Source organism: Balaenoptera physalus (assembly GCF_965194825.1).
Source record: "Balaenoptera physalus genome assembly, chromosome: 4".
Lineage (NCBI taxonomy): Eukaryota > Metazoa > Chordata > Mammalia > Artiodactyla > Balaenopteridae > Balaenoptera > Balaenoptera physalus.
Genome location: NC_138891.1, coordinates 24,643,340 through 24,660,048, shown reverse-complemented (window position 1 = coordinate 24,660,048; position 16,709 = coordinate 24,643,340). Strand labels below are relative to the sequence as shown.

Genomic DNA, 16,709 nt, shown 5'->3' with positions numbered 1-16,709 from the left:
TGTGCTTTGAAAATGTCAGCTGTATTCTAATGAAGCTCAGGCATTGTTTGCTCATAAAGGGGCCGGTGCATTCCACTGCTTTATGGTTTATTATGAGGCACAGTGTGAGAGTTTGGGTGGCACCATTTGGTGTCTGCCTCTTGGGGTAGTGACTGCCATTATGTTCGCGTTGGATTGGCAAAGAAAATATAGCGTGCAAGATCCTATATGAATCTGGATCCTGTGAAGAAAATCTTTACCATAAACAATAACTGCGTGAGCCTGGAATGTGTGACAACTTGAGCTGATCACTTCAAGTATACTCTTGAAGCCTGCATTTTAGTTATAATTAATAGTCTCCCAGTCACATCTCTGGTTTTGTGATGTATGTAATATGTACTCATTATTTGAACTGTAGTAAAGTGAATATCTCTAGATAAACTATGACATTTTAAATGGACACGGTACAATTTTCAATCATACATTTACTTTTAAAAAAAGTTTGAAGGAACTTAGTGTCGGGGGGAGGGGGAGTGGGAGAGGAGGTCAGGCAGAGAGGCTTTCTTTCAGTTGGGAAAGCCCTGATGAAGAGAAAAAGCAACAGATGTTTCTTCTGTTACAATTGAGGTTGTTTCATTCAAAATTCACAGTAGCTGGAAACGGGAGGGGCGGCCCTAAATCTGACTTAATCAGTGAATAAAGAAAACTTAGTCATTTCAAATTTATTCTTTTACATTCAGGATTTGAGAAACAGTATAGAGTAACATATTCTGAGTAACATACTTTTTGAAGAGGCTTTTCTTAATCTTAAAAATTTTATGTGTAATTAGTGGAAATGTGAGAAAGCTAATTTTAGTGCCTTTAAGTGATGGAGAAAATGATTATTAAGTCATAAAGAATATTAGGGAAAAAAACGAAGCCATTATAAAATATATAAAGAATACTTAGGTGGCAAAAGTTTGTAATTACACAATAGGTATTAAGGCTCAAAATGAAATTGCAGTATGAAACATCATTTGCATTTAGTGAGAGACTATTTTATCTTCAGTGTGAAGCCATGAGACTTATTTCTAAAGATCTTTGAATAAGAAATGTGGGAGAAGTATTTTGAGTTTAATTGAAATGATGTGTTGCAGTTTCCCTCTTTAAAAAAAAGATAATGAGGTTAGAGGAAGCTAATGGAAAGAGGGAAATGTTTATCTGCTGAAAAGAATAAGAAGGAAGAGCTTGGACGCGATATGCATGTAATGAAAGCAGTCAAAAAAATAGTTTTTTAATTCCTGGAGTTCATAATGAGTAAAGTGAAAATCTGTCCTTTTACAAGTAACACGTAGAGAAGTTCTATGTTCCCATATACTGTGTGTTTATATACATTACAACTTTATGTATTTCTTAAAGTTAGCTCTTAGAAAACCAGTGCTGAGCGCCAGATCTTTCACATATTAGGCACTTACTAAAATTTTGCCCTACCCTACACTGTAAAGTTAGTAATAACATATAATAGCCAAAAAATTCTTTGAACCGTAGTTCAAAATTTGCATATTGAGCAAATGTTAAACGATTTTCTAAATGTTTAGTTGGTCTAAGGAAAGGACTGGGAAAGGTAGCAAGATTCAAGGAGGTTATTAAAAGTGTCTCTTGTTCTGAGCTAGGATCTGTGGGCTTCCCTGAAGATTTTCTTTGCTTCAAATAATGACAATAGAATTTAGAGATTTCAAACCTTTTCAGATCATTGTTTGAATTAAGATTGAGTTTAAAATCGATCTATGTACATTTTGCTTTTTTAAGGAATAGCAATATGGAGCAGTTGAATTTTTTTCTAAGATAACCAACTTACATGGAGTTTAAAATGGATTTACCAAGTTATAGGTTTGACTAGAGTAAGAACTTTTATAATTTTGACCAAAGAATGTATAGTTTTGATGGAATAGACAGCCCTAAAAAAAAGTTGGTGACCTCACATGTGGTACATAACTTTGACAGCATCATAGATTGCAGTTATCAAAAATGTGTGTCAGCGGCTTCCCCGGTGGCACAGCGGTTAAGAATCTGCCTGCCAATGCAGGGGGACATGGGTTCGAGCCCTGGTCCGGGAGGATCCCACATGGCACGGAGCAACTAAGCCCGTGCGCCACAACTACTGAGCCTGCGCTCTAGAGCCCATGAGCCACAACTACTGAGCCCACGTGCCACAACTACTGAAGCCCACGCGCCTAGAGCCCGTGCTCCACAACAAGAGAAGCCACCGCAGTGAGAAGCCCACGTACTGCAACAAAGACCCAACGCAGCCAAAAGTAAAAATAAATTTATATTAAAAAAAGTGTCACTTAATGATCATAAATGTAGGCATGACAGTACGTTACAGCATCAGCAACAACAGTCAGAAGTAATTAAGGCTGTTAACCCTTCAGTTTAAGAACAATATACTGGCTGAAAGAAGACTTCTAGAGTGAAGTACCTGTGGTTCCTGCCTTATATGTGAACTCTTTAGCAAAAACTGATGTCTGGGGGAGTCTGAGCCTTCCCTATTCCATCTTTCTCCAATTCAGAATACCCAGAGAGTGACTGATGTAGACATTCTCTTTGCCTTACATATTTTTATGCAATTAGAAACTATTGATGGTGACCTAGAAATCTCTCATTTCTGGTGTGGAAGTCAGAGGGAAGATTTGCTGGACACCTACATTTTTCTGAAAAGAAAACCTTCTACGCTGTTGTTTAGGAGCAGGTATGAGTGTTGTGCCTTAAAGTGTATTATGAGCTAACTCTGTTTTGCAAGTGGCTCCAGGAACCTATGGTGTAATAGCATTCTTCCTTTCTACCAAGTTTTAAGCAACCAGTTTTCAAGTGAACTTTTGGGTCTTGACTCTAAAGCTGGAGATCATCAGCAGGGGGCTTTGTTTTCAGCATTTGGCTCCCTCTTGCAAAGTTTGGCAGCTCTCTTGGCAATTTCTCTGACAGAAAGATGAAGAGACTTCTAACTGAGCACTTACTGTGTGCCAAGTAGACCCAGTAGAACTTATTTATAAAAGTTTGCAGAATCTTTTAATGGGCAAGATTTTAATACAAAAGAGTTTGTTGATACTGGTGTCTAAGATTTCCTACTCTTGACAGTATGGTTTAAATGTAGCTTCAGTAATAGCTCTCAGTGGAACATATTATTGAAATAAGAAGTTTGTAACAATGCAATTTTGAATGAGCTACTTAGCATGACATATAGAATATAATGATCCCTTTTCTTACTTGCTAAGGAAAAGAACTGCCTTTGAAATTCTGATTCACAGGTGGTCTTTGGTCTTTTTGAATTTGTGTCCTAAAGTTTTAAATTTATTTTAAGAACGCACCTTTTAAACTCTGGATCTGTCTGCAGTCATTGCCACCTTTTGTAAATATTAGAAAAATAACTTCTCTTGACTGTAAACTTAAAATGATTTATTTGTTAACACTGTCTGGGGCAGGTTACCATCTCAGAGGGTTGTGGGCTTCTTCTTGAGAGTGATCTCCAATTCAGTGCCTTTGGGTGTTCTAATGCTCATCAGTTCTGACCCTTGTGGTTGCACCCAGCTGCGTTGATCTACTCTAGCCATTCAGTGGCTCTTGGTACCAGATAAAATGTGCTGCTTTCTGTTCACACTCTTTTCTAGGCGTGCAGACAGCGTCTGTGTGCCATCTGGCAGGTGTGTTGGCTGTGGTGATGGTGCTAAAAGTAGTGGTTGAAAATAGGCTAAACATTGAAAAGATACAACATTTAAGAACAAGAGACAAATGATGATGATGATAATAATAATATAAGGGTCACTTGGCCCTTTCTCTTTTTAAAATGAAAATAGAGGTAAGTGTGGTAGAAAGAGTCTACTTAGACTCCATTACTTCCTTAATTTGAACAGAGAGGAAAGGGACACTTGCAGCAGTTTGTCCCAGTCTTGCTTGATCCTAATAATCACCTGAGGCACTTGTTTAAAATATGCATTCCCACCTGGTTTCTTTAGGTGTTTAGTGGAGCCCAGAAATATGTATTTTGAATAAGAGGGACACTGCCCTCTCCCACTTTTGTTCACCCACTTTGTATCCTATGTCCAAGCACATTTGGTAAGAATTACTGGGAAGGCTTGGAAGAACCAAGTTGTTTGAGGCCATATGGTAAACTAATTCAATTATTAATCAGAAGATAGAGTGTCCAAAACTGGGAAATTCTAATTAAGGAGGTGGAAGAGAAATGAGAAAATTAAGAATTAAAAGACGTCCTTGTCTGAGCAGGGTAAATAGAAAAAGGACAAAAGGACATGTTTTAAATAAAGATAAAGAAGCCAGTGAAGAAGCAGTAGGATCCAGCCTCTAGATGAGATGCATGTTTTTGGATGGACATCGACAAAGTATTGGAAGGGAAGGGTCCTACAAAAGAAACCCAGTGAGAATGGACTAAATGATTTCTAAGATCTTTTAGCTTTGAGGTTTGACGAACTAAATGAAAACAGTTATAATATTCCAGATACTAGAGCTTGAATTAAGGAGTTCATCTAAGAAATGAATAGGCCCTGTTTAAATCCTGACATGTAGGAAGATGGAAAAAGAAATGTTTTTCTCCTTTCAAGTTGAAGAATCCGGGGCATTTATGGTTCTGGATACCAGAGAAAGAGGGAGCTAGCTAATTGTTTTAAAAGGTGTCCTCCAAGTAAAAATGCTTATCAAAGCCAAGAGAAAAGACTTGATCCTCTAGGGAAAGTATGTAGGAAAGACTGACGTAAAAGATTTATTGACCCATTAGGAGTATACCCTGAGGGCTGTAGAGCTGTTTTTTGTTATGGTCATTTCAAGGGTCCTTTCTGTGGTTCTTTGGAAAGATTCTGGTGAGGTGGTCCACTGCGGGGAAATCCCAGAAGTCCTGTGCTCTGACAGCTGCAAAAACATCCCGGCTTTGGCTTCCATGCCTATGATATGTAGGAATGTGCACTGCAGATCTTCTGTCTTTATCTATGCATTAAGGATACTTGATTTCCATTTTGGAACCACATACAGAGAGGGAGGTTCTAGAGGTCACTTTAACCATTATACTTTGGAGATATTATGAACTTTTATCTTCTATTTCTCTCCCCTCCCATTTGCAGTGATATTATGGTCACCCACGTTAAAAAGTTTAGTAATGGATGGTGGCCTTTGGATTTAATCTTGGCAACTTTGGTGAACATGATTGAGTACAGATGCAACAAAATAGAACATAACAGTGTTATAGGGTGCATATAGGTAATGCACATTATAGTAGCTAACCTATAAATAGAATGAAAACTAAAAAAAAAAAAATCTGAGTATATTTAAACAAAAACGAATGAAGTCAGAGTGACTGCAAGGTTTATTTACCTTCAGTTCCCATTCCTGACATGCACCTTATACATGGATGTGCTGTATTTTACTATCTTACAGATTTGCTGTTTCCAGTTGGATATGTTGTCTTTTCAAATAATTACGAGCAAGTAATATGCGTTTCATTTATGAAGATAATGCTGTTGATCTATTGGGCCTGAGTTATTTTTCAAATAAAGGTGGTAGATATCCCCAGAGCCATCATATTGTTCCCCCTACTTTACTCTCTCTTCAGTGACATATGTTGCTTTCTAGATGGCCGGCTGAAATTAGAAATAGAGTCTGAAGGTTGTGGAATCTTTGCTCTTTGCAAAATGAATGGGCCTATTCCAGAATCGACCTGTGACTTGACCTCATTAGTACTGTATTTGAAACTGATCGATAGTCCTTTAAAACAGTTATTAACAAATAATTAAAAGGTAGTGTGGGAAGGAAAGAGATGCTTGACACTTTTCTTTTTCTGAGTCTCCTTATTCTCTGTTTGAAATGTTAATTGTGAATGAAGTGAAGCACATGATACTGTCACATAAGTAGGCAGATCAGTGGAGCAAATAGGAAGTCAATAAGGTAGACTTTCATGTTAGCATGGGGGAGGGGGAGTAGATTACTCATTAAAAGTAGCCATTTAGGAAAAATAAATTGGATCATTCACTTCTCACATCAAATAAATTCCAGATGGTCAAGGATGTAAAATTTAAAATGAAGGCATCGAAGTATTATAAGAAAACATGGGGGATGTTTAATACAGTCTTTAGTATGTAATGAATGATAATTAAATTCAACGAACAGCATATCCAACTGGAAATACCAAACCTGTAAGATGAGTAAAACATAGCACACCCACGTATAACATGCAGCTTCAGGGTGGGAAGCGAAGATAAATAAATAAACTTTGCAGTTACTCCGACCTCCTTTATTTTTATATTTAAACAGACTCACAGACCTTTTTAATGACACTAAAGTCATAAAAGGAAAGAACTATGAGATTGACAACATTCTTTTAAAATGTGGAAAGAAAATCATATATAAAAGCCAAAGACAAATGTCAAATTGGGAAAAATATTTTCAGAAGGCATAACAAAGAATACTCTTATTCCTTCAATATTTAAAGAGGGTCAACCAATAAAAAAAATCATCAACAGCCGGTAGAAAGTTGGTCATAATTCTCAGGAAGGAAAATTTAGATGACTTTTAAACGAAACACATCAGTCTTATTCATAATAATAAAACCAAAATAAAATCAATGTGAGATACTATTTTTAACCTAAAGATTGACAACAATAAAGTTTGATAACACACTGAGTTGGTAAGGATATGTGGAAATGAATACATTTCATACATTTCTGAACAGAGGGAGAATTGGTACAGCCAGTTGGTACAACCCATGTGTGTAAAGACGTGTGTGTAGTCATTGCAGTATTATTTGTAGTAATAAAAGATTTTACTGTTAATAATGTTTGTAACGCTAAAAGCTTTCCATTATTAAGGGACTCAGATAAGCTGCTAGAGCCATAAAAAGAAGTATTGCATAGCTAACGAAGTAAATATTGAAGCAAAATTACATATGTATGTTCGTAGGTATGGAAAGACATCTAAAATAGATATAGTATTGTTAAGTGGTAAAAAAGCAACATGCAAACCATATGTGTAAGGAAAAAAGGATATGTATGCATATATGTTTGTATATGCCTAGAGTATTTCTGAAAGGTTATATATGAACTGGCGCCAGTAGCTGTCACTAGGGAAGGGAGCGGTTAGGTGGTGTTCGGGGATGAGAGGAGACTTAGTTTAACTGTATACTCCTGTCTCCCGAATTTGTACCACATGCTTCCATGCAGACATTCGTGTATTTGTGCATTCATTCATTCATTCATTCATCCATCCCACAAATATTTGTTGAACTCTTGCTATGTCCCAGGCACTGTGCTAGGTGCTGGAGATACAGCAGTGAATGAGATAACGAATCCCCTGTTCTTATAGAACTTAACATTCTGAGAGTGGGTGCTTGTATGATTATAAGCAAGTAAATATAAATTTGCAGAACATCATATACAGATAAGTACTCTGGTGGAAAGTCGCAGTAAGTGAAGAAGTGCTGATGTAGGGCGATCAGGCATCTCTGATACACTGACAGCTGAGCAGAGTTTTCAGGGAAGCTGCGGAATAAGGCATGTAGTTAATCTGGGGGAAGAAAGTTGCCGGCAGAGGAAACTTTTAAGGACAAAGGCCACGAGGTAGAAATTTGCTTGTCATGGTTTGAGGAACAGCAAAGAAGCCTGGGTGAATGTAGTGGACTGAAGGGAGAGAGTTGACAGCTGATGAGGTCAGAAAGGAGGGGTCAGGTGGCACAGGGCTCTGTAAACCATCACACAGACGGAGATGCAAAGGCCACTGGAGAGTTTCAAAGAGAATTACTCCACAAAGCCGGATCACTCTGACTGCTGTGTGATGGTAGATAGAGCAGTGCTGTTCAGTAGGATAATGTAAGTCACATAATTTAAAATTTTCTAGTAGCCACATTTAAAAAGGTAAAAAGAACGTAAAATTAATTTGAATGATAGATTTTATTTAATCCAATATCCGAAACATTATCATTGAACATGTAATCAATCAAATTTTTAGAGAGTTAGGTTTTGATTACTTAGCCTTGAAAATCTGTATTTTACACTTAGAGCACATTTCTGTTTAGATGTTAAATTTTCAACAATTGAGGTGAAATGTAGAACTACCGAAACAATAATGCTGTTTTTAATGGGAAAATATTTTATACTGCTTCAGTTTTTAAATTTAAATTCGTTAAAATTAAATACGTTTAGAAGTTAGGTCCTCAGTTGTACTGACTACGAAAGTCGTGCTTTATAGCCTCTGATCTAGTGACTACTGTATTGGGAAGCTTGGGGGTAGTTCTGTGGGGTGAGGTGGGCCTAACGCAGGACGGGTGGGTGAATCAGGAAGATATTGCAATAATTGAGTCTAGAAACGGTGACTTGGATCATAGTGGTAGCAGTGGAGTGGATGAGGAGTGGTTGTATTCCAGATAACATTTTATTTTATTTTTTGTAAACATTAAATCATTTTTTTTTAAGATAGTAGTCATCTTTTCTTTTTAAAAAAATTTATTTATTTATTTATTTATTTGTGGCTGTGTTGGGTCTTCGTTTCTGTGCGAGGGCTTTCTCTAGTTGTGGCAAGTGGGGGCCACTCTTCATCGCGGTGCGCGGGCCTCTCACTCTCGCGGCCTCTCTTGTTGCGGAGCACAGGCTCCAGACGCGCAGGCTCAGTAGTTGTGGCTCACGGGCCCAGCTGCTCCGCGGCATGTGGGATCTTCCCAGACCAGGGCTCGAACCCGTGTTCCCTGCATTGGCAGGCGGATTCTCAACCACTGCACCACCAGGGAAGCCCAACATTAAATCATTTTTATTGTGGGTATGGATACAGACGTATAGCAAAGAACTAAGTAAAAATTTAAAAGAAGGACCACCATCATAAATGTAAACCAGCAGTGTTCTGACACAGCCATCTCTTGCTACATAGATTGTTTGGGGTTTTTTTTTTTTTTTTTACATTGTCCATCTGCCTTTTTTTTAGTATATACAATTTTTAAAGGTTATTTTCCATGAACGGATACTACAGAACATTAGCTATGTTCCCTGTGTTGTACAGTACATCCTTGAGCCTATCTTACACCCAATAATTTGTGCCTCGCACTCCCCCACCCCTACATTGTCCCTCCCCTTCCTCCCCACTGGTAACCACTAGTTTGTTTTCTATTCAGGTTACACTTTTAAAGATAGGACCAATAGGGTTTGTTAATGGATTGTATGTAGGCTATAAGAGAAGGTCAACAGTGATCTCTTTTGGTCTAAACAGTTGAAGAATGGAGTTGACATTTAATGAGATGAAGAGAGAGATGGGAGGAGGAGGTTTCTGGGTGGGATGGGGAGCAGTCAGGAATTATATTTTGAGCATGTTAAGTTTGAGATGCCTGTTAAACATCAAAATGGAGATATTTGAAATGACAGTTGGATACATGAATCTGAAGTTTGGGAGAGAGATTTAATCTGGAGAAATATACACGGGAGCTGTCAGACCACCTAGTGAGGAAGAGATGACAGAGAATAGTCGGAGGACCGATGTAAGGGGCTCCCGAATGTTTTTAGAGAGGAGGGACCAGCCACCAAGACTGAGAAGGAGAAACCAGTGGGTTTGGAGGAGAACCAAGAGAGAACGGAGGTTTGGATGCCAAGTGGAGAGTGTTTGAAAAGAAGGTGTGTTTTTAAAAAGTATCAGATACGGCTGGTAGGTTAAGGTTAAGTTGAAAACTGAGAATTGACCGTTGGATTTAGCAACGTGGAGGTGATCTTGGCAAGAGCTGTTTCAGTGAAGTTGAGGGGCGGGAATGGGAGTGGGTTAAAGAAAACAGAGTGGAGAAGTGGACACGGCAGATGTTGACAGATTTTGTGAGTTTTGCTGTAGAGGGCAACAGAAATGAGTTGGTAGCTGGAGAGCTGTGTATGGTTAATAAAAGTTGTTTTTGTGTTTTGTTTTTAAGATGAAAGAAAAAATACATGTTTATGTGCTGGTAAAAATGATCCAGCAGAAGGGGAAAGATTGTGATGATGCAGGAAGTTTTCAAAAGAGAAGGTAGCTGGAGGGATGTAATTTAGACAAATCCATGAACTACCTGTTTATAAAATAAATTTTAAAAGTAGATAGCAGAAGGTAACAGAAGAGGAAAGGCAAGAGGATTGTATAATCTGTAATTAGCTTCTTACTAATAGATAATGAAATTGCCTAGGTCACTTTTTCCCATTTTTTAAATTAAGGTATAATTTACATGTATATAGTAGAATTAACCCTTTTTAGCCTGGAGTTCTCCGAGTTTGACAAACACATACATACACCACCACAATGTAGGTCATTTTTTTAAAAAATAAATTTATTTTATTTATTTATTTTTGGCTGCGTTGGGTCTTCGTTGCTGCGCGCGGGCTTTCTCTAGTTGCGGTGAGCGGGGGCTACTCTTTGTTGTGGTGCGCAGGCTTCTCATTGCAGTGGCTTCTCCTGCTGCGTAGCACGGGCTCGAGGCACGTGGGCCTCAGTAGTTGCGGCACGCGGACTCAGTAGTTGTGGCTCGCGGGCTCTAGAGCGCAGGCTCAGTAGTTGTGGCGCACGGGCTTAGCTGCTCTGCAGCATGTAGGATCTTCCCAGATCAGGGCTCGAACCCGTGTCCCCTGCATTGGCAGGTGGATTCCTAACCACTGCGCCACCAGGGAAGCCCAATGTAGGTCATTTTTAAACTTATATTTAGGGCTGTAAGTTTAGCTTGTCCTGTGAAGTTTGGACCCTGTATATATGGGGTATACACTACTTCTGATTTGAGGTATTTATAAACCCATAAAATAAGCATATTCTTTCCTATAATAAGTTACTAATTAGGTTCTTCTGGGAGAATGTGATATAGGCTTGGGTGAAGATTTTCCCCAAAGCTTATTCAGGCCAAAAATAATTTTTCCCCCAGAAGGTCAGTACTGTGAAAAATAATTTATATTGGCTTCATGTGGACAAGCCACAATTATTTGACTGAATTTTTCATTTTAATTGGACATATTGAAGGTGATTAACTATAACTGAAACCCCCCAAAGGATTATGAGTGAAAGAAATCTTTGGTGTCTGGAGAATTCTAATGGAAAACAGAAGGATTCCAGTTACGCAAGAAATCGAAATAAAATTTGAGCCGAAATTTTGTGCCTGTGCAGGGTTTGGCATAAGTGTTAGCTTTTCTTAGCCCCTTTCCTAGGTGATCGATCTCATTTTAGTTAATTCAGGGAACTGCCAGCACCAAAATCCAGGCAGGTCTTTAATTAATAAATACATCAAGTGCCAGGCATTGGCTTTTGGACAGTGTCAGGACCCTGTTACCACGGAGCTATGAATTAAGGCCAGGTACTTAAGAAAAATTGTTTAGACTTGGTTTGGTTTACTCCTAATGTGGCTGAAATTTCAGGAGACTGGATGTTTATAACCTATTTAAATGTCCTTTTGAGTCCAAAAAATTATATTTCTGCTGCTGAACCTAGTTGATTTGATGAAAGCAAACTATGTCTAAATATGTGGCTATTATTTCTGGATATTACAATTACTGAAATCCCAGTAGAGCCCCTTTAACTGCTTCTAAAACAGATTTCATTTTTACTAATTCTAAAACACAGATACTTCATTTATAGATCTTCACCTTGTTTCAGCAGCTGTGGCTGATTCTCTGCTACTGTCTTTTTTTTCCTTCAGAATGGCAATAGCTTTTCACATTATAAGACAGGTGCATGCATGTTCATAAAACTTTATTAATAATAAAGTATAAAACAAAGTAAAACACTTCTCCATACTACTCACCCAGAGGTAACCTCTATTATTGTTATCTTGCCAGACTCTTTATGCGTATGTACTTATGTGTATATGTAGTTTTTAAGGTAAATGCAATCATACCATTTAATCATCCTCTCTTACAATGGGAACATTCTTCCATGGCAATACATACTTGTAATTTTTTTAGGGACTTTATAATATCCCATCATATGCATGTACCAAAGATGTTTAAACATTTAAATTGTTTCCAGGGTTTTGCTTTTATCCACAGTGCTGCAATCGTAGGACATGTGTAACTGTTCTTATCTGCTTAGATTATTAGGATACACATCCCGCAGAGGAATTGCTGGTCAGAGGGTATACCCATTATTAACTGAGACGTTGTTGCAGAGGCCAGGGATCACCTTGCCACTTAGGCAGCAGAGGGCAGTTGAAAGATTATTTGTTGAGGTAGAAAGAGCCTTTAAAATGTGTATAATTGTTTATAAAGCATTACTTAAAAATTTATACTCTAACACACAATCCTCAAACTCCTCTCTAATTACACTGTCGGACTGCCATCCAGAAAGGCTCTCCAATAGTGTTAGCCCCTTGACTGCGGTGGACAGTTCACTTGCCCTGAGTATCCGTAGCGCTTAGCATTAGTACTTGGCATACAGTAGGTGCCAAGTAAATATTTTTTATCTTTTATTTTTAAAATTTTTGGCTGCACTGCACGGCATGCGGGATCTTAGTTCCCCGACCAGGGATCGAACCTGTGCCGCCCCTGCAGTGGAAGCAGGGAGTCCTAACCACTGGACCGCCAGGGAATTCCCTAAATATATTTTAAATGCACCCATTTTGCCACATCTTTACTAACTCAGGACATTATCAGACTTCTTAATCTTTATCAATCTGGTACATTAAAAAGTTTCTTTTTGTGTGTGTGAATTTTTTATTTTTAAAATTAAGCATCTATTCCTGTGTAAATTTGTTTACCAAGTCTGAGATTTGTCTTAAGTGTATTGGGTCTTTTGCTATTTAGAAAATATTTATTTTTAGGTAGTCAAATCTGTCAGTCTGTTTTCACTTAAGATTTCTGAATCCTGTAACATGCTTGGAATGTTTAATTTTTATATTAAACATTTGGTCTTTCTGGGATTTATTTTTGTGCGAGATGAGAAATCTAAGATTTCTTTTATCCAAATGGACAATTTCTTGTCTCAACAACATTTCTTAAGTAATCTACCCTTTCTCCATTCATTTGAAAAGCTATTTTACCATGTATAAAATTTTCATGTATAAATGAAGTAAATTTTGGACTTTAACTTCTGTTTTGTCAATTTCTTTGTCTGCATCTTAGCCAGTGTCGCATGATTTCAGTCCCTTTAGCTATGTAATAATTCTGAAGTCTGGGAGGCTACAGTTCCTCTCTTCCCCATTATTCCTGTTTTCAAAATTTTCTTGGCTGTTCTCTGTCTTTACTCTTCCAGAAACACTTTAGAATCAATTTGTTAGGTTTATTAAGTTCCATCTAAATTCTTTGATATTAACTGCCATGACAGATCTGGCTTTAACGAGGTTTTTCTATTTTTTTTTTAAGATTTAAATTTCTTTATTTCTTTATTTCTTTATTTCTTTATTTTTGGCTGTGTTGGGTCTTCGTTGCTGCACGCAGGCTTTCTCTAGTTGTGGTGAGCGGGAGCTACTCTTCATTGCGGTGTGCAGGCTTCTCATTGTGGTGGCTTCTCTTGTTGCAGAGCACGGGAAGTACTCGGCCTCAGCAGTTGCAGCACACAGGCTCTAGAGCACACAGGCTTCAGTAGTTGTGGCTCACGGGCTGAGTTGCTCCGTGGCATGTGGGATCTTCCTGGACCAGGGCTTGAACCCGTGTCCCCTGCATTGGCAGGCGGATTCTTAACCACTGCACCACCAGGGGAGCCCTTTCTTTTATTTTATTATTATTTTTTAATTTATTTATGGCTGTGTTGGGTCTTCGTTGCTGTGCGCGGGCTTTCTCTAGTTGTGGCGAGCGGGGGCTACTCTTCGTTGCGGTGCGTGGGCTTCTCATTGCGGTGGCTTCTCTTGTTGTGAAGCGTGGGCTTCAGTAGTTGTGGCACATGGGCTCAGTAGTTGTGGCTCGCGGGCTCTAGAGCGCAGTCTCAGTAGCTGTGGCACATGGGCTTAGTTGCTCTGTGGCATTTGGGATCTCCCCAGACCAGGGCTCGAACCCGTGTCCCCTGCATTGGCAGGCAGATTCTTAACCCCTGTTCCAACCAGGGAAGTCCCCTTTCTTTTTGTTTTTGACCTAAGTTTTATATTCTTAATTTGTCTTTACTGTTAAGTTTCAATTTAGGGTCATTCCCTAACCTTAATTATCTTTTTTTTTTTTTTTTTGTATGTTTCTTGCTTCACTGCTTTTTGTAAGTTTTTGGCTTTTGTTTCTAATATGGTGTATCACAGATGATCTCATCTTAAACATTCAGCAGCCTTAAGGTCATTTTAAAAAACCATCTGAGAGCCAGACTTTATCCTGGCTGGGTTCTTCCTCACATCGATCGGTGGTGTTTCCCCTCCTGTCTGGGACTGAGTTTATGGCACATGTCTATCAATTACAGACCTGTTCCTCCCTCTGGAATTATAAATTAGTATTCTCCAGTTAAGTGAATTCTTAAACAGGTGAATAACCGTATTTGGGTTATAATATCAAATATCAAACCGTATTTGATAACGTGTACGCGTGTTGTATAAAAGATCAGTTGCACAGTTACAGAGTAAGGAAACTATTTGCTAATACCAGTTGGTCTGTCATGTTTAAAAAAAATAAACAAAGGACCTGGTGTTTAAATTTATTTCACCTGTTAAAAAGTAACAAAAGATACAATTTAGGCTACATTACAGGAAGTATGGCATCCAGATTAGGAAAGGTAATAGCTCCAATCTGTGCAAATCAAACAGTTTTTATTGTTTCCTGTACCTCTTTGGTGCCAGGGACTAAACCAGGTGCTAGGATACAAAGCTGACAACATAGCCTACTTATAGTAGAATTACAAGTAAATAATAATAGGTTTTATGAAAAGCCAGAAGAAGGGCATCCAAGACCTAGACCCTGGAGGCCGGAGACGCGTAATAAGGGGGAGGTGACACAGAGAGCAGTAGCTTTGGAGGTGGAGCTATGGCCCTTTACTGCCTGTGGGACCTTGTACCGACTGTTTAACCTCACTCTGTGTTAATTTCATGTGTAAAATGGAGTCGTCAATAATATATGTCTCACTGTTCTCCTAAGCATTAATGAGATGATGTATATATGGGAAGCCTCTAGAGCAGACTCTGGCACATGGTGATTTCTCAGAAAATGGTAAGGAGTACCATTTTGAAGTGCTGGAAGGTAGGCCTTGTCCCAGTAGAGAGAGACTTCCCAGCAGAAGGAAGAGTGTGCATCAAAGCTGGAGTGGTTGATCCGGGGCCTTTCTGGAACTGCAAAGTATTTAATCTGATCGGAGCCTAGGGTACACGTGGACAGAGTAGCTGAAGATGAAACTGGGAAGGGAGGCGGAGTGAGATCTCCAAACGGGAGCTTCTGTGTCATGTGAGGAGTCTGGGATTCATTTAGGAAGTGTCGTGGAATCTCTGAAGGCCTTAAATTGGGGAGTGTCCAGAACAGTTTCATCCGTGGAAAGACTGGTTTGTCACAGACGTGGGGAGGGGTAGGAAAGCTGTTTGAGGTAGGATATCCAGTCGGGGAAGTGGGGCTCAGCTCTGGCTGCACCTTGGAACTATCTGGAGAACTTTAACAGTCTGATGCCCAGGTTGACTCCAGTTCAATTATATCAGAAGCTCTGGGGGTAAGACCCAGGCACTGGCATTTTTTATTGCTTCCTAGATAATTCCATTGCACAGCCAGGGTTGTGAACCTCTGGATTAGAGAGTAACTGTTTTCAAACCAGATTTGATAAAGTTCCAAATTAAACAAGCACCGGCAATATAAAGGAACCAGGGTAAGAAGGTAACAAGTAGGATGTGGTAGTCGGTTGAATAAGGAGGGGTTGATGGTTTCTGGTTCGGGTCACTGGGTGCATGATGATCTGTACCAAGAAGGAGAAGCAGATTTGGGTACTGGGCCTTGCTGAATGGGCATGAGAAAGATAAAGAATTGATTTTGAAATGTAGAATTTGAGGGAAATAATACAAGGCAGATGGGCAGAGAGAGAAACTGAGGGAAGGAACCAGTGGTATAGTTGAAAACTCAGAAGACAGAGTAAATAATTGATGCGTGAGTTCCCTGAGAAGACAGGAAGTGCAGAGCAAACATGAAAGAAGTAATTCATATGAGAATCTTCCACTCAGAGAGAAATAAGTAAAAATATGTGAGGGTGCCGGTAAGTTCCCAGGTTGAGGAAGAAGGGCCTGGTGGCCTGAGTTCCTTACTGCAGGAGACCTACTCAGAGTTAGGAGATAAGAGAAGGGCATTCAGGAGCTGTGCAAGCTTTGGAGGAGCTCAGGAAGCGGGACGGAGAGTGAGAAGGAGGTGCCTTTCTGGTCCTGCCCTTAAATGTTGTTTTTTCCCCAGAGTTTCAATATTGACCCTCTTTCATGCACTTCCTGTGTGATCTCCTTTCTTATATTGGATTACACTCTTATCTTCTAAGAGAAACATTGGTAAACTGAAGTTTGTCCAGAGAAGTTAAGTAGTTGACATGGTAGTTCAGAAAATTATTGGTTGAAAAAAAAAAAAAAGAAAATTATTGGTTGGCTTTTCATTTGGGGGGAAGGCATTTTGCTACCTTAATTTGAAATTTAAATTGTTGAAATCACTTGAAAACACGATACAGATCTCATAGTTTCCACCATCAGTAACTAGGTGGCATCATTTATTTCTCCACTGTGATAAAGTCTCAAAACACTGCCAACTCAACATTTTGAAAACATGTTAACTTTTAGTATAAAATGTTATACTGTAAAGAAATTCTAATAGATATTTATTTTATTTCATGTTATACTTCATGCATTTATTTTTGTTCTATGA

At 38.8% G+C, this 16,709-nt stretch overlaps 1 protein-coding gene across 10 annotated transcripts in view; it reads left to right on the top strand.

Moving 5' to 3' along the window:
* Window positions 1-16,709, top strand: part of TFDP2 (transcription factor Dp-2) — a 188,552-nt gene that overhangs the window by 108,881 nt on the left and 62,962 nt on the right. The window lies entirely within an intron of this gene.